This window comes from Myotis myotis, unplaced genomic scaffold (assembly GCF_014108235.1).
Source record: "Myotis myotis isolate mMyoMyo1 unplaced genomic scaffold, mMyoMyo1.p scaffold_m19_p_3, whole genome shotgun sequence".
NCBI lineage: Eukaryota > Metazoa > Chordata > Mammalia > Chiroptera > Vespertilionidae > Myotis > Myotis myotis.
In genome coordinates this window covers 91,560,650-91,586,257 of record NW_023416335.1, presented here as the reverse complement: position 1 = coordinate 91,586,257, position 25,608 = coordinate 91,560,650, and the positions used below count along the sequence as shown (strand labels likewise).

Sequence of the window (25,608 nt, the reverse complement as noted above, 5' to 3'; positions counted from 1 at the left end):
ACAAATGAGGTTTAAAATCTTTTCATATGGCTACTTGCCATCTTATATCTGCTTTGTTCAATATTTTTAATTGCATTGTTTGTTTTCTTGTTGTTGAGTTTTAAATGTTTTTAGATATTTTGGATATGAGTCTTTTACTGGATATGAGATTTGCAAAAATTTTCTCCCAGTGTTTTTCAAGGAACATACATTCTTGTTTTTGACAAAGTTAGATTTAGTCATTTTTTTTTTTCATTATGGACCACGCTTTTGATATTATATCTAAGAAAACTTAGCCTAACACAAGGTAAAAAATATTTCTTCCTATGTTTTCTCCTAGAGGTTTTATAGTTTGGGTTTACATTTTGTAATATGTTTGCAGTTAATTATGAACATGGTGTAAATTATGAACTGTATATTTTTATTTGTTTATTTTACTATTCTATATTTAAATTGTAATTTAAAAATTTTTTGACTATTTTTTAATGGAGAGCTTGTATTTTTAATTTTTTAATTTATTTTTAAAAAATATATTTTTATTGATTTGAGAGAGGAAAGGAGAGGGAAAGAGAGATAGAAACATCAATGATAAGAGAGAATCATTGATTGGCTGCCTCGTGCATGCCCCCCACTGTGTATCAAGTCCACAACCCAGGCATGTGGCTGACCTGGAATTGAACCATGACCGCCTGGTTCATAGGTTGACACAGAACCTCTGAGACACACCAGCCGGGCTTGGACTACTTTAAAGCATCCCTCTATTCCAATATTATCAATGGGTATGTTTTTTTAGGAATGCTGTGATCAATTAATAAGAGATTTTTTGTTGTTAATACTCACCTGAGGATAATTTTCCCATTGATTTAGAGAGAGAGAGAGAGAGAGAGAGAGAGAGAGAGAGAGAGAGAGAGAAAGAGAGAGAAAGAAACATTGATGTCAGAGAGGCACATCAATTGGTTGTCTCCCAGACACATCTGGACCAGGCAGGATATCAAGCCTACAACCCAGGTATGTGCCCTTGACTAGGTCAAACCCTTGACCATTTGGTAGAGGGCCAATGCTCTAAACATTGAGAAACACCAGCTAAGGCAAGAGATTTTAAAATAAAGATGGTAAATAGCACAAACCAAACAATATTAAAATAACTAACAAGTTATAAGAAATAGACTCTGTGAGAGGAATTCACTATGCTCAAAGAGAAAGAATCCTCGTGGAAGGCTGAAGCCCCACTCAGTTGCCCATTTGCTGGTGGTTACTGATTTCTCTCTCAGCAGACAATAACAGTGAAGGTAGCACAGTAAATGTGTGTTGTTCTGGAGTTCTATACTGTCAAGGCACCTTTCCAGAGATTGAAAAACAAAGATAGCATCACTCATTAAAGGCAGAGTTAAGTCTATCAAATTATACATTTTGAGCTCTCTTAGTTAAGTAACATTCCTCAACTTTTTTTTACCTTTAAATTTTTTTCTCTGAATTATAAAACATCATACTGTTTTCCAGAAGGACTACTTTTACCCTGGGGCAAACTGGGGTGGAGATGTCTGTATCCACTGGAAAAGCAAGCCTTTGTCTCTTTCTCAGAGGAAATCACTAGAAACTAAAAATCCAGAATCATTTGTTTCTCAGGCTGCTCTAGGGTTTTACTTTTAACATTCAGAGGTGGGAATGGTAGGTGCCTAGAAAGTTGTATTTTTTTAATCTAATATTTATTTATTATCTTTTTTTTGCAACTATAAATTACAATCACTAGTAATTACACACCTATAATTTGTGTGTGTGTGTGTGTGTGTGTGTGTGTGTGTGTGTGTGCAACTGAAGAATAAGCAAACACAGTATAGGTCAGTTTTTAAAAAATCACAGTATTTCTTGGTGTTATTTGCAGAAGAGGGAAAATGCCTTGGGCCCACACCTTGGAAATAAATATCAAGTAACCATAAAAATATTCAGCTATTTTCCAGGTATCAGGAGGTTCATGCATGGTCCCAGGCAAAGGATCAGAGTTCCTTTTTCGGATGTCCCAGCTTTGCCAGTGACATCCCTTTTCTCAACTGTGCAACTTCCCAAAACATGTGATCAACAGCCTGCTGTTTCACAAGTCCCTGCTGGATATATCAAATGTATGTAAAAAAGTTACACACAGAAGTGATCCTGTATTTACAAAAAGGAGAAACATGATAATAATTGCAGAGTTTCCTAATTTAATTCTGTGTTTACAGGACTTACTCTGCCAGTGAGAGGACTTTTTCTGAAGCCTTCACAAATCCAACAGGTTGTAATCCCACTGCTTTAATGCTTAGACTGTAAGCCTTAGGGTATTGTTTCCACAGCCTCCAAAACCGCTGAAGCCAATTCACTTTTTGATAATGTTAAACATGGAAAAGGTATCTTTCTGATAGATTTTGTCTAAGAAAGGACAGGTTCTGTCTATTGTGGGCTCATCCTGCCAAGATCTGAATTCGTTATACAGAGATAATTAGTCTCTTTGCATTCTTTCACAATTGGCTGTGTCAACATAAGAAATATTCAAACCTGTGAATAATTTTTGTGTTTGAGCCAAACTGTTGACAATTTCAGGAAGCAAAAATCTTAAAGGATTGAGATAATGCTCTGGAGAATGGCAGTTTTGCACCTTATTTTATACATTACAATTGAAAGAGATGTATGTGGGTTAAATGAAATCCATTGGTGATAGATTAGGGAGGTGGCAGAAAGCAAAGGGGAGAAATCTCTGGGATTGGATAAAAAGTAAAATGATAGGCACATACTTCTTTTACTAGTATATAGGTGGGTGCAGGAATGTTAACAGTCAATAATTAAGTCAAATGAGGAGATTTGTGGTCTCCGCAGAGCTGTGCTTTGAGGGGTCTGATAAAAGATAAGTTATCGCTATCATAGATGCAAAAAGACAACAGACAGTTGACCTTTGTCAAGGAAGATGCCAGCCTAGGAAATGACTTCCCACCATAAACTGGGTAGCTAAAAAGTTTTAATTTCAGACCATCCTTTGTGGTTACTTTAGGTCTATGAGTTTACAAGGCAGCCACACAGGCCTTTCCTGAACTTGTCAGGTTAGAATGTGGCCCCTTTTCATCCACAGCTATATTACCTTGAGGTCCTGAGGACTGCCACTCATGGCACTGCCTATATTTTTATTTCTTGTATGCCCCTTTTTTAAAAGGTGTCTTTTCATCTGGCAAAGGCTCTTGGTAGGTGATGATGGAGAACTGGACAATAAAAGAACCGGACAAAGCAGCTACTCAGCATGAAGTACCTCAATTTTTCCTTGTGCTTCTTTTAGCTGTTGTTCTGCTTTTGCCTGCTTGACAGTTGCTTTTCTCACCATCTTATGAGCTTCCTTAAATAGAGTATCTGTGAGTTTCTCCAATTCCTGTTTAAATTGACCTCATACTTTAGAAGGCCTCTCACACTCTCCATCCTTTAACTTCAGTTCCCTCTGAGATTTTGCAAGTTTTTCTTTTAATCTTTCATAGCCCTTTTCTCTGACTTCCAAATAGATGGGCTTCATAAATGGGACAGACTATTGGTACTCAACCAGAAAATATTATCATTGCCATCACAAGCTTCTGTTATAGAAGAACCCGGCAAAAACTCCCTGTATGCGATACGCTTGTCCTTTCCGGTAGTTAATTTAGTTAACCTAGCTCAGTGGTCGGCAAACCGTGGCTCGCGAGCCACATGCGGCTCTTTGGCCCCTTGAGTGTGGCTCTTCCACAAAATACCACGTGCGGGCGTGCACAAACAGTGCGATTGAAACTTCGTGGCCCATGCACAGAAGTCGGTTTTCGGCCTGGGCGAGTCTATTTTGAAGAAGTGGCGTTAGAAGAAGTGGAGGTACGTTCGCTGAGGTTGACCCCTCAGATTGAGGACGTTTTTAGCAAAGGCCAGCTTAGGAGTACCCTAATTAAGTTAATAACAATGTACCTACCTATATAGTTTAAGTTTAAAAAATTTGGCTCTTAAAAGAAATTTCAATCGTCGTATTGTTGATATTTGGCTCTGTTGACTAATGAGTTTGCCGACCACTGACCTAGCTGATACTCCAAGTATCAGAGCAAAGTGCTGGATCTGTAACATGGATGCTGAAGTAGTCTGCTCTTGAGCTCTCAATTCATACATGCCAAGAAGGTCTGGAGAAGTAGGTGAAGCATGGTTTACTTCATGGAAGCCTTCCAAGGGGCCACTAGCCACAGCAAAAGTCTCATTGTAAGATGCCCTGATCAACCCACAGAGGCCAATGCCTGCACTCAGAGAGGCTCCCAGAGCCACCAGAACTGCAGGGAGGACAGCTGGTGCACCGCTGGGGTAGGGCTCATTCTGGGATATTGTATTTTTTACATAGGTCTGAAATCACTGGATCTGTAACTTAAATTCTTCACCAAACCCTATGTTAATCAAGAGATCAGCATGCATCTTTCCAGGAAAAAATAAGGAAAAAGACAGACTGAGGAAAATGTAACAAGCTAGGAGTCATAGGAATTAGTGAAAAATAAGTTCTTTACAGAAATGGAAATGGATAATTTTGGGAGGAAAGGTTAAGCAAAACAAAGTAAAACAGATAAACAAAAATAGTCAAAGAGAACGACTGCAATTTGAAATACACAATTTAAACTTGAAATTAAATTATTGGTATCCTTGATTATTATTTAAAAAATATTTCTCATAATGTTCGCTTATTATTTTAAAAATATTTCTCATAATGTTCGCTTACCTGCCCTAATGGAAGCCAAACTCCTGACACAGGTGTTGGTAAAAAAGGAAAAACGTTTATTCAAGTGTACACATCTCGAGAAGATGGGGGATTTTTCCAGTCCTCAAAAACCCATCTTCAGATCTCAATGCAGACAGGTTTTTATGAGGGCAAGGGAAAGCAAAACAAGGAGACAGGGGAATGGGCTGTGGACATGCAGGCAGTGTCATTGCTGGTCCATATATGGATTCTCATGGTCAGCGCCGATAGTTGGCCATCTGGTTGAATTCCTGTGTCTGGGCAGTCTGTGTTAGCAAGGGCCTTAAAGGTCAGGTTGCTCCTTGGGTTCACACAGGAACTGAAACTCCTGAATTGTAAAGTATATTTAAAAACTTTTAACATGGAAGCTATAGCTTCAAGAGAACAATACAATAAAACCTTGATAAATGGACTAATTCGGGTGAGGGGGTGTTCATTGAAGCTGAAAGCCCGTTATATAATAAAGTAGGTTTTCCAAATGTGTATGTTAAAAAATTGACAAATTCATTAGTTTACCTGTTTTTACTTATGCAGACCTGTTTGTATAATTAAAATTAAATATGTATGAAAAGTTTAATTTCAGACAAGTTTTCTATATGTATTACAGTAAATTTTAAATTTATACTGAATAGGTCTAGTAAATGTGTGAATTCATGTCACCACAAGTAAACAAATGCACATGGCTGGGGCGTGGCTTAGTGTACATCAGAACATCAGCTGGCATGAGTTAAAACTGCTTCAGAAAGTCATGCCACACAACAACAGAACCAATCACTGGGCGCAATTTGGTGTGATCACATGCTAATCACTCATGGAACATTGTTTATGAGCAGTGACTGCGATTTAAATATGTAGATTATAGTTGTAGGTATGTAATATTTATATGTACTGTAGGAAGTGGGCCTCCGTGATCCATCTTCAGCATAGTCAACTTTTAAAAATATATTTTATTGATTTTTTACAGAGAGGAAGAGAGAGGGACAGAGAGTTAGAAACATCGGTGAGAGAGAAACATCGATCAGCTGCCTCCTGCACACCCTCTACTTGGGATGTGCCCACAACCAAGGTACATGCCCTTGACTGGAATCGAACCTGGGACCCTTCAGTCCGCAGGCCGACGCTCTAACCACTGAGTCAAACCGGTTAGGTCGCAACTTTTAATGGAAACGGTTACTGAATCTCCCCAGGGCAAGCAGGATGTAGGGAGGAGGAAAGAGGATATAAGAACAAAGAACTGTGTATGTGAGCCAGCATCACGGTGGAAAACCCCAAGGCACCCAAAAGAAAACACCTCAGGCTGCCTCAACTAGACAGGGGAAGGTGGAGACAACTAGAAGAAAACCTCAGTCCAATTTTTTAAATGGCCCAATGGGAGGCAATAAGACCTAGGCAATGTATGAGAAAAACTATTAACCCCATAGTACTCAGCCAATGAAGGACCAGAGGAGGGACTCTTAGGGATAAATAGCCTGTGATCGCTACTCTATGTGTGCCTGTTCAATCTGATGGACACACGGTCTTTCAAGAATGTATTAAAAGTCTGATAAATAAATAAACTACGGTGTTTTTTCCAATATATGGCCTTTTTGCTAAAATTTGTTAAAAATAACAGTGAATTAATTTTTAAAAATAACCCATTAATTTAATTATAAGCAAATCTTGGTTAAAAGCATTTTAAAATTAACAGGGTGTTCATTTTCACATATGACATATAGACTAGAAATTTTGTCCATTAAATCCAAAGTCCACTAAATCAAGGTCTGCAAAATTGAGGGTTTACTGTATCAGGTTAGAGTAACAGTCTGAATTTAACATTTACTAAGATTACTATGGGTAGCTTTATATGAGTGTACTATATTCATTCCCTGCTATGATATATTATTTCAAATATGCAGAAAGTAATGAATTTATATAATTAGCATTTCTATATCTACTTCCCAAATTATCAAATCTTAATATCTTACCAAATTTGTTTATTTTTAAAAATAATACATCATCATTCTTGATTGACAATTTACAAATAAGAATGAACTGTAAGGCATGAAACATATACTTAACATATTTCCTCTCACTTCCCACAGGCTTTGCTGTTTGTTCCTATCCTCTAGCAACTGATTAAAGTTGGTTAAAAAAAAAAAATCACCATCCTTGATGGAAGGAGTGGAGACTGAACTTTTTAGAACTAGCATGATGTTATAAATAATTACTGAAATTTTGCTTTATGAAAAATGAATAATCTCAAGCCATATTATTTTCTTTCTGTAAAAACTTCCAGACATTTATAAAGAAAGGGAAAAGGTTAGGAAGAAAATAAAAAAACTACTTTTTTTCTCTGAACTTTAGTAATATTTTAGAATGAATTATCAATTTAAAGTCTAGTTTGATCTGGATCAAGAGTTTTACAGTCATTCCCCCTTTTCCATGGTTTCACTTTCAGTGGTTTCAATTATCAGTAGTCAACAGTCCAAACATATATATAATAATAAAAAAATAATATGCTCATTAGACTGGACAGCTGAACGAACTTCCAATCATCCTTCTGGACGAAGCCGGGGCTTCGAGGGCCGAGGCAGCTGCCATGGCTGCGAGAGTCAAACCCCTGGCACGAATTACATGCATTGGGCCTCTAGTTAAATAGAAAATTCCAGAAATAAACAATTCATGGTTTTAAATTATGCACTATTCTGAGTATCATGATGAAATCTCACACCATTGCACTCTGTCCCACCTACCTGAAATGTGAATCATCTCTTTGTCCGGCTTCTCTACTCTGTATATACTCTCTGCCCATTAGTTACTTAGTAGCCATCTCAGTTATCAAATCAGTTATCGGGGGGGGGGGGGGAGTGGTGAGAGAAAGAAACCACATTCCCATAACTTTTATTACAGTATATTATTATAATTGTTCTATTTTATAACTAGTTATTGTTAATTTATTACCATGCCTAATTAAGAAATTAAACTTTATCAGAGGTAGGTATATATAAAATCATTATATATAGGGTTCAGTACTCCCCAATGTTTCAGGTATCCACAGGGGATCTTGTTGATAAGAGTAGAATACTGTACTGAAAAGGTAGATTTGCTATCTATTTTTCCATAGTGTAAGATTTTGCCTGCTGTTAGGTATCTACCTCATGGAACAAAAATAGGTGCAGCACTGTCTTTGAGAATGCTTTTTGATGATAGCAATGACATAAGATCTCTTCCCGTACCCTCCACTGGGACTGCCTATTATCCCCTCAGGACTTTCCAGTACTTTCTGCTTCACCCAACCCAGCCAATGCCTGTGGCTTCTCTGAAAGTGTCCTTCTCCAGAAAAGTGGTTCACAAGATTCCCTGAGACCACCTATTAGCACCTACTGTTTTTTGGTCCTGAAATGCGATGAGCAGTTAAAATGCCATTTATTTGAAAAATGTAATAACTTTAAGGAACAGTTCAATTTTTAAATATTATCTATGATTTCAACATCTTCCCAATCCTTTCCTTCTCCTTCATGCTTAATAACCAGTCTTCAAGTTATCTCCTATTTCATCCCAACTCTACAGCCCTGCTTGTGTGGCATCTGTTTCGTTGACTAAAAATCAAGTAATAACTTTCATTCCTTCCTTTCATAGTATGTAAAATATATAAGAATGAAAGTCAGATTTCTCTCTTAGTCATCTCTGTCACAAAATGACTGAGCCGATACTATCCCCTTGTTTATTTTAGTCCGTGAAGTTGTTTTGGGAAATATCTGTATCTTCAGACTGCTCTTCAATTCTAAAAACAGAACAGCTTGACTGGGCCTGGGATGTTTGGAATCTGGAAGGAGATAAAATAAGAATCCAGGCAGTCTTCTAGCCAGTTTTGTTTTATGGACCATCCCTTCCCCTTGGAAGATTTGGATAGCTGGCAGGGGTTGGAAAGGCCCACTCAGTCATGTGCTACATTGTTCTGCCTTTCATTTCTGTTCTATTGATTGGCCACTAGAAAGGCCAGTTATCCAGACCAACAGCCAAAATGTGCTGGGTGTTTTTAAAAAGGAAATATCCTCACCATTTTCTGGCCTTGCCCTCCCCTAATTCTATTTCCTTCCTTTAGAATAGTTCAAAGGGCCCTGTCAGAATGACTATCATCAACAAATAACATGTGCTTTGAGTATGTGGAGAAAAGGGAACCCTTGTGCAATGCTGATGGGAATGCAGACTGGTGCAGCCACTGTGGAAATCAGTATGGAGTTATCTCAAAAAATTTAAAATGGAACTGCCTTATGACCCAGCAATTCAATTTCTTGGAATATATCAAAAGAAACCCGAAACAGTAATTCAAAAGAATATAAGCACTCCTATATTAATTGCAGCATTATTTACAATAGCCAAGCTATGGAAGCAGCCCATGTGCCCATCAGCAGATAAGTGGATAAAAAAGCTGTGGTACATCTACACAATGGAATACTACACTGCTGTAAAAAAGAAGGAAATATCAACCTTTTCAACAACATAGATGGACCTGGAGATTATTATGCTAACTAAAATAAGCCAGTCAGAGAAATACAAGTACCATATGATTTCAATTATACCTGGAATCTAATGAATAAAATAAACTAACAAAATGGAAACCGACTCATGGAGAGAGAAAACAGACTGACAGTTGTCAGAGGGGAGAGGACTGGGGGCTGGACAAGAAGGGTGAAGAGATTAAGCAAAATAAAAAAGAAAGATTCATGGACACAGATGTCAATATGGTGATTGCCAGAGGGAAGAGGGATGGGGGAGGTAGTAGAGGGTCAAGGGGCAATAAATGGTGATGGAAGGAAACTTGACTTGGGGTAGTAAACACAATAAAATACACAGATGACATATTGTAGAATTGTATACCTGAAACCCATATAATTTTATTAACCAATGTCACCCCAAAAAATTCAATAAGACAAGATCTAAACCCAGGCCTTTATGATCACAACACATATATGATCCTTGTTAGTTCACATAATGCCTTTCTTCAAACACACTCAAGAAGTATTTATTGAGTATGTATTATATGATCCTGACTGTCCTAGGACATTATGGAATAAATAATATGTGAAATTTAGACCCTGATATCAATAGCTTTAATCTGAATATATTCCATTTTTTCTAAGTCAGAGTCAGTAATCATAAAAAAATTGGGGAGGAAGGACAGGGGGAGGTACAGAGAAAAATACAATTAACATGTTAGAAAAAGAAGATCTTGAACTGTTGGAGACATGGGAAACATCATGGAAAAGGGCTAGTTAAGTCAACCTCCTCAATGGACTTATCATTTTATCTACATTCACCTTGCCCTTTTACCTTCTTTCATAGAAGATTCAATGTTAGAGTGGGAGTCCTCCAAAAGCCACTGCAGCTCAGTCCTATCATTACACAGATGAGAGCCCTCCAGCCGAAAGAGTAAGCAACTCAATAAAGTTTACCCACTTAAAGAGGGTCAAACTTGGACTTTGGACTTGTTCCTTGTCAAATTTTATGCTTCTTCCACATGCTATGGTGCCAAACATTCTTAACATTCATTAAGTCATTCTTCAAGAAAGATTAAGTCCCAAGTGTGTTCTAGAGACTGAGGTAGATACTGGGGAAATAATAGGGAAAACGCTAGGTGTGATCCCTGCCTTGCAGAGATTATATTTTGGTAAAGATCCCCCCTATAGCTAATAATAAAAGCATAGAATAGAGCCACCAAACATTTGTTTCTCCTTCCTGAAGTTTAAGTGATGAATAGTTCTGTGAATACGTCTTTTCTTCATACAACTGTTTCCTTTTAACTTTCTGAATTCCATAACTATCATCTATACTAGAGGAAGGTGAGAAAGAATTGTTTAGATAAGTGGTTCTAATGCTTTAGAATCATTTGTAAGACTCGTTAAAAGACAGATTGCCAAGGTCTACCCCAGAGTTTGTGATACAGAATAGGTCAGGGCTGGGCCCCAAGGATTTGCATTTCTAACAATTTCCTGATGATGCTGATGCTGGTGTGGGGACTACACTATGAGAACCACTGGCTTAGATCATCCCCAGAATGATTAGGCTCCTACGTGAAACTGAGGACAGAGTAGATGGCTCATATCATCTCTTACTGATGGTGATGAGGCCAACTTCAGCATGAGGAAGCTGAAGCAAGTGAAAAATTAATGGCTCGTCCAGTAACGGCTATATTTCTCCTGACTGGTAATGAATGCAAAAGGTCGGCTTTCTCCAAGCAAAATTAAAAAGGTGTACAAAAACTAACACTTAGATCTTATGGAATATTCAAGGAATATTCCTCTCTTTCTCAGTCTGAGAACCATTAAAAAACAAACTGATGAACCCATTCTTTTCAACCCAGTTCTTGAAATCCAACAATTAATCTTTGTAATCCCTACTCCCAGTGGTTACACTCATTTTGGTGAGAAGCTGAGTGATTAGAAGAATGATTTAGACTGAGGGCCAGAAGACCCACATTCTGGCCCAGGTGTAGGCACTGGGTATTTAAACTGGCCAAATTAAGGGAACTGGTTTCATTCCTTCATCTGTGAACTGAATGATTGGAAAGATGATGTCTACAATCTTATCAAGCTCCCGTATTTTGCATTTCTCTCTTGTTTCCCTGGTTATGAATGGACTAAAAGGAAGGGTGGAGCCACAAGTGACAAAGCTCTAAGTGTCAGAGTCTCTTCTGAAAACAGAGACTGAGAGAGAGCCTCATCATCTCGCAGCTGCACCTGCAGGTCAGCAGGGCAATGACTGAAAGTCTCTTCTCTTGAAGCTGATCAGTTTTCTCACTGTTTACACTGATGAAGGAACGTGCTCTGGTCCCCTGGCAGCACATTTGTACCTGCTCTAAAAAGCAGGTTATTGTTGTGATCCAGTTACAAACAGGAATCACAAGAACCTACGTAGGAACGCCATGCTACATGTGAAAATAACAGTTACCAAAGAAATGTGAGCCACAAAACCCACCTGAGTAGCTCATTATTGTTCAGTCAAGGTTAACTGAATGCCATGGGATGGGAGAGGAAAAGGTAGAAGGCTTGCCAACTCAGCAGAGTTTCAAAACCAGCAGCAAAGCACCAACTTAAATGTAAATGCATTTCTGCACTTACTCAGAAAAGAATTTAATATCCCTAAGCTGCAGAAGCCAACCAAGGACACAACTGATTGATGTAAATGTTTTTATTTCCAGCCAACCAAAAACCAGAGGAAAAATAGTGACGAGCTAAAGGATAGGGACTCCTATCCCCCATGTATCACCCCATATTAGAATAAAGTTCAAAGAACTTGTAAGATGAACATGTGAGTTTTCTGGGCATTTGCAGGAATAGACCAAATCAGCAAATAACTGCCAAATCCGTCCTACGCATTCCTTTTAGGGCCATCTGAGCCACTGCTGTTGAACTTCATTCATTTGATCCTGATGAGACCTGAATCCCCTTTAAATGGAGTGGTGCTCTTCTAACAGCTCTTCCTACTTCTCCTGCAAAGATTCCTATTCCATTTTACACCTGATGGTTTTCTGACACAGTACAGTCCTGCCTGTTAGCTCCACTTATGGAACAAAACAATCCAAACCAGGGATAAGCCTGTTGCCTTCAAGAAGTGATGCGCCTTAACTTCTGCAGCCACTTCAGCCTTTCCCTACTTTTCCGTCAAGAGTCCAGGATTTTTTCAGAAAGCAAAATAAAGCTTGAAGCACACAAAGCTATAAATCAGCCTTGGGAAACAAGGTCATGCATTTAACAGCACATGATCCAAAGGCAAGTGCCAAATTGGCCATTAGTCACTTGAATTGACATAATATGTACCTGGGCTGACTTTTTTTTTTTTTTTTTTTTTTTTTTTTTAATTTATCATTTGCCCTTATTGCCTTCTCCTTCCTGGGAAGTTCCTTCCAACTTAACAGCTTCCCAAATGCTTTCCTTTGTTTGATAATCATTTGAAGGCACTGCTTTAAAAATCATCTTACTTCCTTTCTATTTTATCTCTGTCCTACAGAACAGCGAAGCAGCTCCTAGCTATGTGTGCTGAAGCAGGTGATTAACTTGCTCACAGATTGCCCCTCAATGCATCAGTATTGTCTTCTTAGCCACACAAGTGAGTGGTGATGAAGGAAGGGAGAGACACAAATTGAAGGAATTGCTTAAATAAAAATCATTATTAATTGAGAGGGGAGACCAATAATACAAAACATTTGCTTTCATAAAATAATTACTAAGGAGAGAAAAAAACTAGCTTGAGTAAAGTTTTATATAAATTCATACCTCAAAAGTTATAGATAATTACAGTATACCCTTCTCTTTACTCATGCTAATATGTTTAAACTGAATTTCAACCAAGAATTTTTCAAAATGTTTTGCAACCTAGCATATCCTAAAAGGCATAAGACTGTGGAGGCTAATTAGGAGTTCCTATAGTCTAATCCTTCTGGAATGGTCTCCTAGCTGAATTCCCAGGAGCTCTGCATTTGGTATCTGGGCAGACCACGCCCTTCAGCAGCAGCAACAAAAATCTAACTATGCCACACTTCCAGCAGCCTCTAGGAAATGAATGCAAAATATTTGTCTCCTGGCAAAGGATCCATGCCCCTGAAAATGAAGTAATTTATTTGGAGGCCATCCTGCCTTCTGCCGTGCCAGCTTCAAATACCAGACAGCACATGACTTATCATCCCACCCCGCACAGGCATCCTACTGTTGAGCCTGAACAGCACACAGCTGGATTTTGCTGGGTAACAAATCCTTAGAGAGCCACATCTACCATGCTGGAGATTATCATAATTGATATCTATGTGTTCATCATTTGCAGATAAAAGGTAACAAATGAACATGCAGACTTCCCATAAGTCTCACTAGTGTTGAGGAACCTTTAAACACAGCCAGGCCATTCTTTAAGAGAGCAACAAGGATGACCTGGATGTTAATGAACAGACTGATGAATATATAAAGCAGGAATTATCAGGTTCTAAAAGAAAACTCATTTGAGCTAAGACACTGACATGCTAGACACTTTGCCTGAGGCACCTGACCTCTGTAAGCCTCAATTAATTGAACAGTAAAATTGAATAAAACAAAAATCTTGACAAAAATTAGATGTTGGATTTAATTTCTGTGATGATTTTTCCAGAGTAATTTACAATTCCAAAGACGACAATCAAAACACAAAGCAAACATCGAAAGTGCCAGCACAAGAGTGAGTTGTATCACTTTAGCTGTCAAACAAATTATACAAAGTCTCTTAAGTCAGCCTGTGTAGCATTCTATTAATGTAAAGCACACTACATAACAACATCAATTTAAATATTTTATATTGGAAATGTAGTGTGCTATGTAGTTTTAAGGAGAGAAGGAGGTTTAAATTTTTTTTATCTCCCTACATAATCTAAAAATAACACCTTTTCCTAGAAATTTCTTTAAAGAAAACCTGCTATGGCTAGGTTACAGGGAAAGTGCTCTGTGGGTTCCAAAGAAAAATAATGTAGACTTTAGGGAGGTAATGAGAACTTTTACGCTTCTAAATTACATAATTAGTTCCTGAGTACTTAAGAATACTTAAAATGACATTTGCTGATTGGAAAGGGGGTAAAAATGGAGTAAAAAGAGGATAAAGGAAGATAGCACTTATTAATCCAGTGAACACTGATGGAAGGGAGGGAAGCTCTACCTACCTGCTCATGCTCCAGGCATTCAAGATTTTAAGGATCAGGTAAAAAAGTGGTTTTTGTTCTGAGTTTACAAATTGATACAGGGTCCTTGACTCCCTTTTCTTTATTCAAAATCTGAAATAACTGCAAATAAACCAGGCATCCACCTTTATCACTACTATTTATATTGAAGATCCCAAATATTTGTCTTCATCCCAGACACTTTCCAGATCCAAATTTCTGTCCAACTTTTCCCACATTTAAAAAAAATCCTTAGAAATTGTCTCTATACTCCGCACACCTAATACCGTTATAAGTCCCTGTTTGTCTGGGACAGTTCCAATTGATGCCTGTTGTCCTGGGGCAATCATTAATAGTGAGTGTTTCTTTTCAGTGTCCAGATTGGAAGGATAAATTACGTGGTTGCTGTATCCACATTCTCCACCTCTTCCATTCCACCTATCCAGCTTTAGGTGAGACTGTAGCATTGTCCCTAGCTCAGACTGCTAAAATAATCTATTAACTGGACTTCCAATCTGCAGGGCATCCTTTCCTTCCTCCAATTCACTAAGCACACCACTCCTTCCAGGTGATTTTTGTAAAGTGAAAATATAATAAGGTCACTCCCCTGCTTCATTAAATTTGCCTACTTTCAGAATAAAGTTTAGAGTATTAAAATTCAGAGTCCTCCATGATTTGACTTCACTCAGTAAATCCCTCATCACATGTTTGTTGAATTAAACTATATTAGAACTTCCTTGTTAATAATAATAATGAAAACTTAGAGTTAGTTTTCCCAGATGCTTAAAGTATTAAGGAGCCAATATTGCAGATCCTCACCAACTTATTTTCTGGTAAAAGAGAGTTATGGGACACTCTGGCTATAGTCCCAGTAGTGTTTCCAAATACTGCGTCAGTCTTTTTGTATTTTTAAACAACTTATATTTTGAATGTTTTATGGAAGCTTTCTACTTGAAATAGCCCTGTAGAAAATCCTTCTGAGTGCTAAGGATTCTCTTATAATGTATATTTTCTGTTTGTTAACTTCTCATTTTCATAAGTTTTCTAAATCTTTCTAAAACTTTCTGATACCTCACATTGGACCAACCTATAAGGAATTTCAGGGATGGGAAAATTCTAAAGGTCAAGCCAGCCTGGTATTTAGTTGAGTCCTTCTACAATAGTGTTTTTCAGCTTTGGGATACATCAGAATCACCTAGAGAGCTTTTAAAAAATGCATACTTGGGCACCCCACCTGTGATTTAATGAATCAGAATCTTCAAATATGAGGCCCGAACAGTTGTGTTTACTGATGCTCCCTGAAGTTAGAAAATGAGCAGTATCCGGACCATGATATAACATCCAGTAGAATCAAAGTTTACTTGATGTCAATATGAAAATGAACTAATAAGCAAAGTTGCTGCTTGGAAAATGAGAGCAATGGTATGTAAAAAACTATTTGAAGTAAGTAAATATTTTAAAACATTGGTTTATTTCTAATTATCTTGCTTCATGCTATCAAAACTAGCCAGATTTTACATAATCCTAAAACTATGCCTACACATGCTAAGAGCATAGTACAGCTAACTACATTATCAATTCATGTACATAAAAAGCTGTTAAAAGAAAACTGGATTTGGAGTTCAAACTGGACTTTTTAAAATACTCTAACATAACCAACCAGGTTCTATCTAATTCCTTTCAAACCCACAATAATAACAAAAAGCAATCTACTCATAAGACAAAACGCTTACTTTAAAATAATCAAACCTTTCTAATTTTTCCAACACCGTTTATTGAATAGACTATCTTTATTCCATTGTATGTTTTTGCCTCCTTTGTCAAATATTAAAGGCGTGGGTTGGACAAGATACATACAAAAAAAAAAAAAAACTAAACTAAACAACCTTCTTACACTGCAAATATGAATAAATTCAAAATGGATTAGAGACTTAAATAAAAGACTTGAAACCATGCCCTGGCTGGTTTGGCTCAGTAGATAGAGCATCAGCCTGCAGACTCAAGGGTCCCGGGTTCGATTCTGGTCAAGGGCATGTACCTTGGTTGCAGGCACATTCCCAGTAGGGAGTGTGCAGGAGGCAGCTGATCGATGTTTCTCTCTCATTGATGTTTTTAACTCTCTATCCTTCTCCCTTCTTCTCTGCAAAATATCAATAATATATATATATATATATATATATATATATATATATATATATATATTTTTTTTTAAAAAAGCTTAGTCCTTTGCAGCCCTCGAGATCTGTCCCAATAAGCAGTCAACTTCCCAGGCTTTCTCAGGCTTCTGTAAAAAATCAATAATATATATATTTTTTAAAAAGACTCGAAACCATAAAAATCTTGGAAGAAAACACAGGCAGTAAAATATCAGATATTTCTCGTAGCAATATTTTTTCTGATACATCTCCTCAGGCAAAAGAAACAAAAGAAAAAATAATCAAATGGGACTACATTAAACTAAAGAATTTTTGCACCACAAAGGAAACCATCAACAAAATGAAAGGACAACCCACGGAATGGGAGAACATATTTGCCAATGATATATCTGACAAGGGGCTAATATCCAAAATTTTAAAGAACTTACAAAACTCAACACCCCAAAAAACAATCCAATTAAAAAATGGACAAAGGATCTGAATAGACACTTCTCCAAAAAGGACATACATATGGCCAATAGACATATGAAAAAATGCTCAATGTCACTAATCATCAGAGAAATACAAATTAAAACCACAATGAGATATCACCTCACACCTATCAGAATGCCTATCATCAATAAATCAACAAACAACAAATGATGGTGAGGATGTGGAGAAAAGGGAACCCTTGTGCCCTGTTGGTGGAAATGCAGATTGGTGTAGCCACTGTAAAAAGCATACGGGGTAATCTCAAAAAAATTATAAATGGAACTGCTTTATGACGCAGCAATTCCATTCTGGAAATTTATCCAAAGAAAACCAAAACACTAATTTGAAAGAATATATGCCCCCTTATACTCATTGCAGTATTATTTACAATAGCCAAGATTTGGAAGCAGCACAAGTGTCCATCAGTAGATGAGCTGATAAAAATGTTGTGGCACATTTACACAATGGAATACTATTCTGCCATAAAAAAAACGAAGAAAATTTTACCTTTGGGACAGCATGGATAGACATGGAGAGCATTATGCTAATAGAAATAAGCCAGCCAGGGAAAGATAAGTACCACATGCTTTCACTCATATGGGGAATTTAATGAACTGTACTTCCTAGCAAGATAGAGACAGACTCATAAATAGAAAGCAGGCAGACAATTCTGGTGGTGGTGGGAGGGACAGTGGAGAGATTGAGCAAAAAAAGAAAAAAGAGAGATTGAATTCATGGATATGGACAACAGTGTGGTGATTGCAATAGCAAATAGGATTGTTTTCTTAGTTTCTCTTTCTGACAGTCCATTAATGGTGTATAAAAATGCCACCTATTTCTTAATATTAATTTTGTATCCTGCTACTTTGCCAAATTCATCTATTAGACCTAGTAGCTTTTTGTTGGAGTCTTTAGGGTTTTCTATGCATAACATCATGTTATTTGCAAATAAAGATAGCTTTACTTCCTCCTTTCTATTTTAGATGCCTTTTATTTCTTGTCAGGTTGGTATGGCTAGGACTGACTAACAGTGGTGAAAGTGGACATCCCTTTTTCCGGAACTTAAGAAAAACATTTTCAGTTTTTGCCCATTGAGTATGAGGTTGGCTTTAGGTTTGTAATAAAAAAGGCCTGGTATTGGCATAAGAGCAGGCATACAGATCAATGGAACAGAACAGAGATCCAGAAATCAACACACACCATTATGGTCAATTAATATTTGACAAAGGAGGCAAGAGCATACATTAAGATATGTATGCTTATTATCAATATGAAAATGAACAATCTCTTCAATAAAGGATGTTGGAAAAACTGGACAGGTACATGCAAAGAAATGAAACTAGATCACCAATTTATACCATACACAAAAATAAACTCAAAGTGGATAAAAGATTTAAATGTAAGTTGTGAAACCATTAAAAATACTAGAGAAAAAAAACACATAAGCAGTAAAATTTTAGACATCTCATGCAACAGTATTTTCACTGATACTCCTAGGTCAAGGAAAATAAAGGAAAAAAATAAACAAATGGGACTATATCAAACTAAAATACTTCTGCAAAGCCAAAGAACCCGCCCACAAAATAAAAAGGAAATCCACTAAATGGAAGAACATACTTGCCCATGATATATCTGATAAGGGGTGAATTTCCAAAATATACAAAGAACACATACAACTCAAAACCAGGAAGATAAAAAATCCAATTAAAAAATGGGCAGAAGACTTGAATAGACACTTCTCCAAAGAGGACATGCAGATGGCCAATGGACATATGAAAAAAATGTTCAATGTCACCAATCATCAGAGAGATGCAAACTAAAACTACAATGAGGTATTCCTCCCACGTGCCAGAATGGCTACCATCAATAAATCAACAAACAATAAGTGCTGGCAAGGATGTGGAGAAAGGGGAACCCTAGGGCACTGTTGGTGGGAATGCAGAATGGCGGCCACTGTGGAAAACAGTATGAAGTTTCCTCAAAAAATTAAAAATGGAACTGTCTTTTGACCAAGGGATCCCACTTCTAAGAAGCCTGAAACATCAATAAAGAATATATGCAGCCCTATGTTCATAATAGCATTATTTACAATATTGAAGATCTGGAAGGAGCCCAACTGCCTATCAATTGGTGGGTGGATAAAAAAGCTGTGATACTTTTACATAAAGAAATACTACATGGCTGTAAAAAAGAAGGAGGTCTTATCTCTTGTGACAGCATGGATGGACCTAGAGATTATTATGCTAAGTGAAATAAGAATATCACATGATCTCACTTATATTTGGAATTTAATGAACAAAAAACCCTGATAAACAAAATACGTCCAGAGGCATAGATGCATACAACAGAATGACAGATCTCAAAGTGGAGCTGGTGGAGGAGACAGGAAGAGATTAACCAAATAACATATATCCATATATTCATAACCCATGGACACAAATAATAGCGTAGGGAAGGCCTGTGGTGGGGGCTTGGTGGAGGGGTACAAAGAAGGTGAGGAATGAGGAACATCTGTAATACTGTCAACAATAAATTTAAAATATCATAATGAGATATCACTTTACATCTGCCAGAATGGCTATCATCAATAAATCAACGAACAACAAGTGCTGGTGAGGATGTGGAGAAAAGGGAACCCTAGTGCACTGCTGGTGGGAATGCAGGCTGGTGCAGCCACTGTGAAAAAACAGTATGGAGTTTTCTCAAAAAATTAAAAATGGAACTGCCTTTTGATCCAGCGATCCCACTTCTCAGAATATATCCTAAGAAGCCTGAAACACTAATTTGGAATAATATTTGCACCACTATGGTCATTACAGCATTATTTACAATAATCAAAATCTGAAACAGCCCAAGTGCCCATCAGTAGATGAGTAGATAAAAAAGCTGCAATAGCCTAACCGATTTGGCTCAGTGGATAGAGCGTCAGCCTGCGGACTCAAGGGTCCCAGGTTTGATTCCGGTCAAGGGCATGTACCTTGGTTGCAGGCAGATCCCCACTAGGGAGTGTGCAGGAGGCAGCTGATCAATGTTTCTCTCTCACTGATGTTTCTGACTATCCTTCTCCCTTCCTCTCTGTAAAAATCAATAAAATATTTTTTTTTTAAAAAAAGCTACAATACATTTACACACCTGAATACTACAATACTGTAAAAAAGAAGAAAATCTGGAACTTCTGGTCAAGATGGTTGTGTAGGTAAACACAGTACTTGAATTTTCCTACAAACACATCAAAATTACAACTAACCTATAGAACAACAATCTCTCAGAACCTCCTGAAATCTAGCTGAGTGGAAGTCCTACACCTAAGGATTTAAAGAAGAATCTACAAGACTGGGAGGAGGGTCGGAGATGTGGAACAGGCATATCCACATGTGGCAGTTTAAAATGGGGAGAGAGCCTGGCCGGTATGGCTTGTGGTTGAGTGTTGACCCATGCACCAAGATGTTGCTGGTTTGATTCTTGGTCAGGGCACATGCCTGAGTTTCAGGCTTCATCCCCAGTTGGGGGAGTGCAGGAGGCAGCGATTGATGTTGATGTTTCTCTCTCTCCCCTTCCCTTCCCCTCTCTCTAAAATCAATAATGAAAACATATTTAAAATTAGGAAGGATATCTCAGCTGCAGAGGTCCCCCTGTGGAACCCTACACCAGGCCTCGGAACCCAGGGTTCCAGAGCCAAAAAGAGAAGTCCTCATAATGTGTATATATATATATATATATATATATATATATATATATATATATTTCATTTATTTTTTTTACAGAGAGGAAGGGAGAGGTATAGAGAGTTAGAAACACCAATGAGAGAGAAACATCAATTAGCTGCCTCCTGCACACCCCCTACTGGGGATGTGCCCACAAGTAAGGTACATGCCCTTGACCAGAATCGAACCTGGGACCTTTCAGTCTGCAGGTTGACACTCTATCTACTGCGCCAAACCGGTTAGGGCGAGGTCCCCATAACTTCTGACTGTAAAAATCAGAAGTAGTTGAGATGGAGGGAAACAGAATTGCTGGAGTTCCAGGCAATTCCTCTTAAAGGGCCTATGCATGGACTTACTCATATTTACTCCCTCTGTGTTCAAGTGCTGGAGTAGCAGCTTGAAAGGAACCAAGGACATATGGTGATGAATTAAATTGTCTGGCATCAGGACAAGAGCTGGCATAGGACAGCTTTCCACCTGAAAGAACTGCTGGCAGAGGCCACTGTTCCTTTTCTGAGACCATCCCTACAGAACCAGCGGGAAGGCATCCTATCTGAGTCTCCACCAATCTGGTTCACACTGTTTGCCCAGCCCTGGTGATTACCTGAGGCCCTGCCCACCCAACTTTCAGGCCCACTCAAGCCATTTCTAATGGTTTTTCCATATGAATAGCCTCTCTTGCCTCATTCTTCAGACTTTCCTAAAATCTCTCAAACATGCAGCATTTGACCTCTGCATATCCTGTATCTCTTGCTAAGTGGTCTCAGGCCAAACACTAGTGACAGCCAGCCTTGGTTTTCAGTTTGGCCTCTTCTGGACATGACACCTCCAAGCCCAACACAAGTAGCAGCAATCTTCATATTGCTCTATAGCTCTTGCTGGGTGGCCCCAGGCAGGGCACAGGTGGTAGCTGAACTTGCACCTCCTGCGAGACCCCAGAGCCAGTACACATGGTGGACAGTTTCAGACCACACTGGATTACAACCTTACTACCTCCATGAGTGACACACTCAGATACAGAGTTAAAAACAATGGCTATAAGGATGGTTAAGTAACTTAGTGAGAACTTCCAACAGCATGAAAAAGGACATAGACAACATAAAAAAGTATCAGTAAGAAATGAAGGATACACTAACTGAAATGAAGACTAATTTACTGGGAAACAACAGTAGAGTAGATGAAGCTGAGAATCAAATCAGCAATTGGGAATGTAAGGAAGCAAATACACCCAATCAGAACAGCAAAAAGAATCCAAAGTAGTGAAGATAGTGTATGGAGCCTCTGGGACAACTTCAAGTGTACCAACATTCACATCATGTGGGAGATGAGAGAGAGCAAAAAATTGAAAACTTATTTGATAAAATAATGACATAATACTTCCCTAACCTGGTGAAGGAAATAGACATACAAGTCCAGAAAGCCCCAAACAAGGTGAACTCAAAAAGGCCCACACCAAGACACATCAAAATTAAAATACAAAATTAAAGACAAAGAAAGAATTAAAAGCAGCAAAAGAAAAGCAGTTAGTTACCTACAAGGGAGCTCCCACAAGTCTGAAAGGGTATTGTCTTCTTAACACTTGGGTTTCAAAAGTGAAAAGCATTGTGGCATAGTTCTGAATTGAAAGGAGATGATAAAATAATTTCCTGAGAACATCTTGTGTCATAGTATTGTCTTTCTGCATTTAATATCATCTTTAACCTTCGTGTCCAGCTTCAGTAAATTTAATGTTATTCACTAATTCCAGATTAAACTCTCAAGGTTTAATTTAAATAGCATTCAGCCACTAGAAAGGGAGAGTGACTGGTAAATGCTACTTAAGTGCCTAAGTAACCTTGCATCTTCTTTATGCACCTTGACATTGAAGAACAATGACAAAAAAATAAGAATGGCCAAGCCATACATGTTTCCAAAAGTCAGATTATGTATTAAAAAAACTTTATCTCTTCTTAAGATGACCCATTAGGAAATATTCATAATTGTATGATAGAAACCAATATACCATTCACACAAAAGGCTTAATCAACACAGTAAAAACATAATCCTCACGAAAAGTCTCAAGTTTACTAATAGTAGTAACAACTTCTCATTTTACTTAAAACTCAGTGGATGTAGGAAGGAATGGTTCTGACCAATCCCAAAGAAACTTATCTGATAGGCACTAACCCTTAATAAATGCAGTATCATGGATAAAACCAAGTCCTGCCACTTGCAATGAAGTCTCTTGCCTTCCTCTACTATCATTTCATAGTATTATCTTCATATTGGTTTGAAATAAATGCATGCATTATCATATCACTAAACAGACAGAAACTAAAATTAATCTTGTTAAAAAGACAATGCTGAGAGCTGCTTGAGACTAGGATCCTGGCCTCAGCACCACCCAGTCTGATCTCAGACTCATACAGGACCCTGCAGCCACTGGGGACAGAGACCTGTTACCACAGCTACAGACCTGCAGACACCAAAAGTTCAGAAATCCCCGCGGCAGATCCGTGAGTAACAGAGCCCATCCCCGCTACCCGCAGGCTTGCGGGCAGCGCCAGAGTAACTAACTGATAGACCCACTCCTTGCCAGGACCTCAGCACTCCAGGAACTTTAGCCTGGAAGTGCGCGAGCACCTTGGAACTGATCCTACGCGCACAGCCAGCTTCTGAGCCCTGGGCTGGAAGCAAACGCGCGAACCCCAGGAACTGAGTCTAGGCGCACTGCCGGCTTCTGAGCCCTGGCTGGGAGCAATCGCGCGAACACCGGGAATTGGTCCCACGTATCACAGGCCCAGGGACCCCGATTCTCTGGGCAGGAGGCAGCACCAAGCACCAGTGACTTGACTGTGTTTCTTTTCACCTGCGCCTGAGATCCTGATTTCCTGTGCATTCATAGTAAGAGCCAGTGACTCCAATTCCTGGTGCAAGGGCACACAGGGACCCTGATTCTCAAGGCAAAGTCGCCCGAAGCAACAGAGACTCTGATACTGGATTCTGGGGAACTCTGACTCCTGGCGCACTCTAGGGGGCTCTGGTTTTCAACATGCTTCAGGGGGGTCTCTGTTTCAGCACCCTGTAGGCAGGGTCCCTGATTCTAAGGGCGTGAACGAGGCCACATTGAGTGCTGACAACACTGACTCTGAGCGAGCCTGGTTCCCACCAACCCACAACAACCACACATCTTAGTGTCAGAGCTCTTCAGTGACACTAGGGTGGTGGGAGGCTCCCACTGCACACGGCCCAGGCCCACTCAACCATCGGGAGATTATCAGAATGAAGAGACAAAACAACACCCAGAGGAAAGACAATGAGGAGTCACCAAGAAAGGACATTAATGAAGTTGAAGCATGCAACATGACAGAAAAAGAATTCAGAATAATGGTTGTATAATTCATTCAACGGATGGATGAGAAAATCAACATCCTATGCAAGAATCAGGAAGAAATGAAAAGTGATATAGCTACAATCAAAAACACCATGGAAAGTCTCAACAGCAGACTAGAAGAAGCAGAGGACCAAATTAGTGAATTAGAAGATAAGGCAGAGAAACAAGCTCAATCTGAACAGCAACTGGAGAAAAAAATTAAAAAGCAGGAGGAGAGCCTAAGGGAGCTTCGGGACAACATGAAACGAAGTAACATACACATAATAGGGCTGCAAGAAGGACAAGAAGAGCAGCAAGGATTACAAAATCTATTTGAAGAAATAATGTCAGAAAACTTCCCAGATATGGGGAAGAAAAAAGTTACCCAAGTACAGAGAGTCCCAGGCAAGATGAACCCCAAAAGACCCACACCAAGACACGTCATAATAACGATGGCAAATGTACAAGACAAAGACAGAATCTTAAAGGCTGCAAGAGAGAAACAGAGAGTTACCTACAAAGGTTCCCCCATCAGATTATCAAATGATTTCTCAACAGAAACAGATCAGGCCAGAAAAGAATGGACAGAAATTTACAAAGTGATGCAAAGCAAAGGACTGAATCCAAGAATACTCTATCCAGCAAGGCTATCATTCAAACTTGAAGGGGAAATAGGAAGCTTCATAGACAAAAAAAGGCTAAGGGAGTTTATCACCACCAAGCCAGCAATGCATGTAATGCTAAAGGGACTGGTGTAAAAAGAAGAACTAAAAAGCCCAGAAAGAAAACAGCCACACAAAAAAATAGAAATGGCTACAAACAAGTACCTTTCAGTAATAACTTTAAATGTAAATGGACTAAATGGTCCAATCAAAAGACATCGAGTGGCTGAATGGATAAAAAAACATGACCCATATATTTGCTGTCTACAAGAGACCCACCTCATTAGAAGGGACTCACACAGACTGAAAGTGAAGGGATGGAAAAATATCTTTCATGCAAATGGAAATGAAAAAAAAGCTGGGGTAGCAATACTTATATCAGACAAAATAGACCTCAAAGTGAAGGCCATAACAAGAGATAAGAAAGGCCACTTCATAATACTAAAGGGATCAATACAACAAGAGGATATAACCCTGGTAAACATATATGCACCCAATGCAGGAGCACCCACATACATAAGAAAACTCCTGGAAGATATCAGGGGAGAGATCGACAACAATACAATCATAGTAGGGGACTTTAATACACCACTGACATCACTGGATAAATCCGCTAGACAAAAACTCAGCAAAGAAACAGCAATCCTAAATTACTCACTAGATCAGAAGGACTTAATTGACATCTTCAGAACACTTCACCCCAAAGCCACAAAATATACGTTCTTCTCAAGTGCTCATGGGACATCTTCAAAAATAGACCACATATTGGGTCACAAACAAAGTCTCCCCAAATTCAAGAAGATTGAAATCATACCAAGCATCTTCTCAGACCACAAGGCCTTAATATTAGAAATAAACTACAATAAAAACAACTCAAAATAC

The 25,608-nt window shown here is 38.5% G+C and overlaps 1 protein-coding gene and 1 pseudogene across 3 annotated transcripts in view; both read right to left on the bottom strand.

Moving 5' to 3' along the window:
- The window catches only part of LHFPL6 (LHFPL tetraspan subfamily member 6), a 268,570-nt gene that overhangs the window by 154,559 nt on the left and 88,403 nt on the right, over window positions 1–25,608 (bottom strand). The gene's annotated exons all lie outside the window — the stretch shown is intronic.
- LOC118649660 lies at window positions 638–4,116 on the bottom strand (annotated as a pseudogene).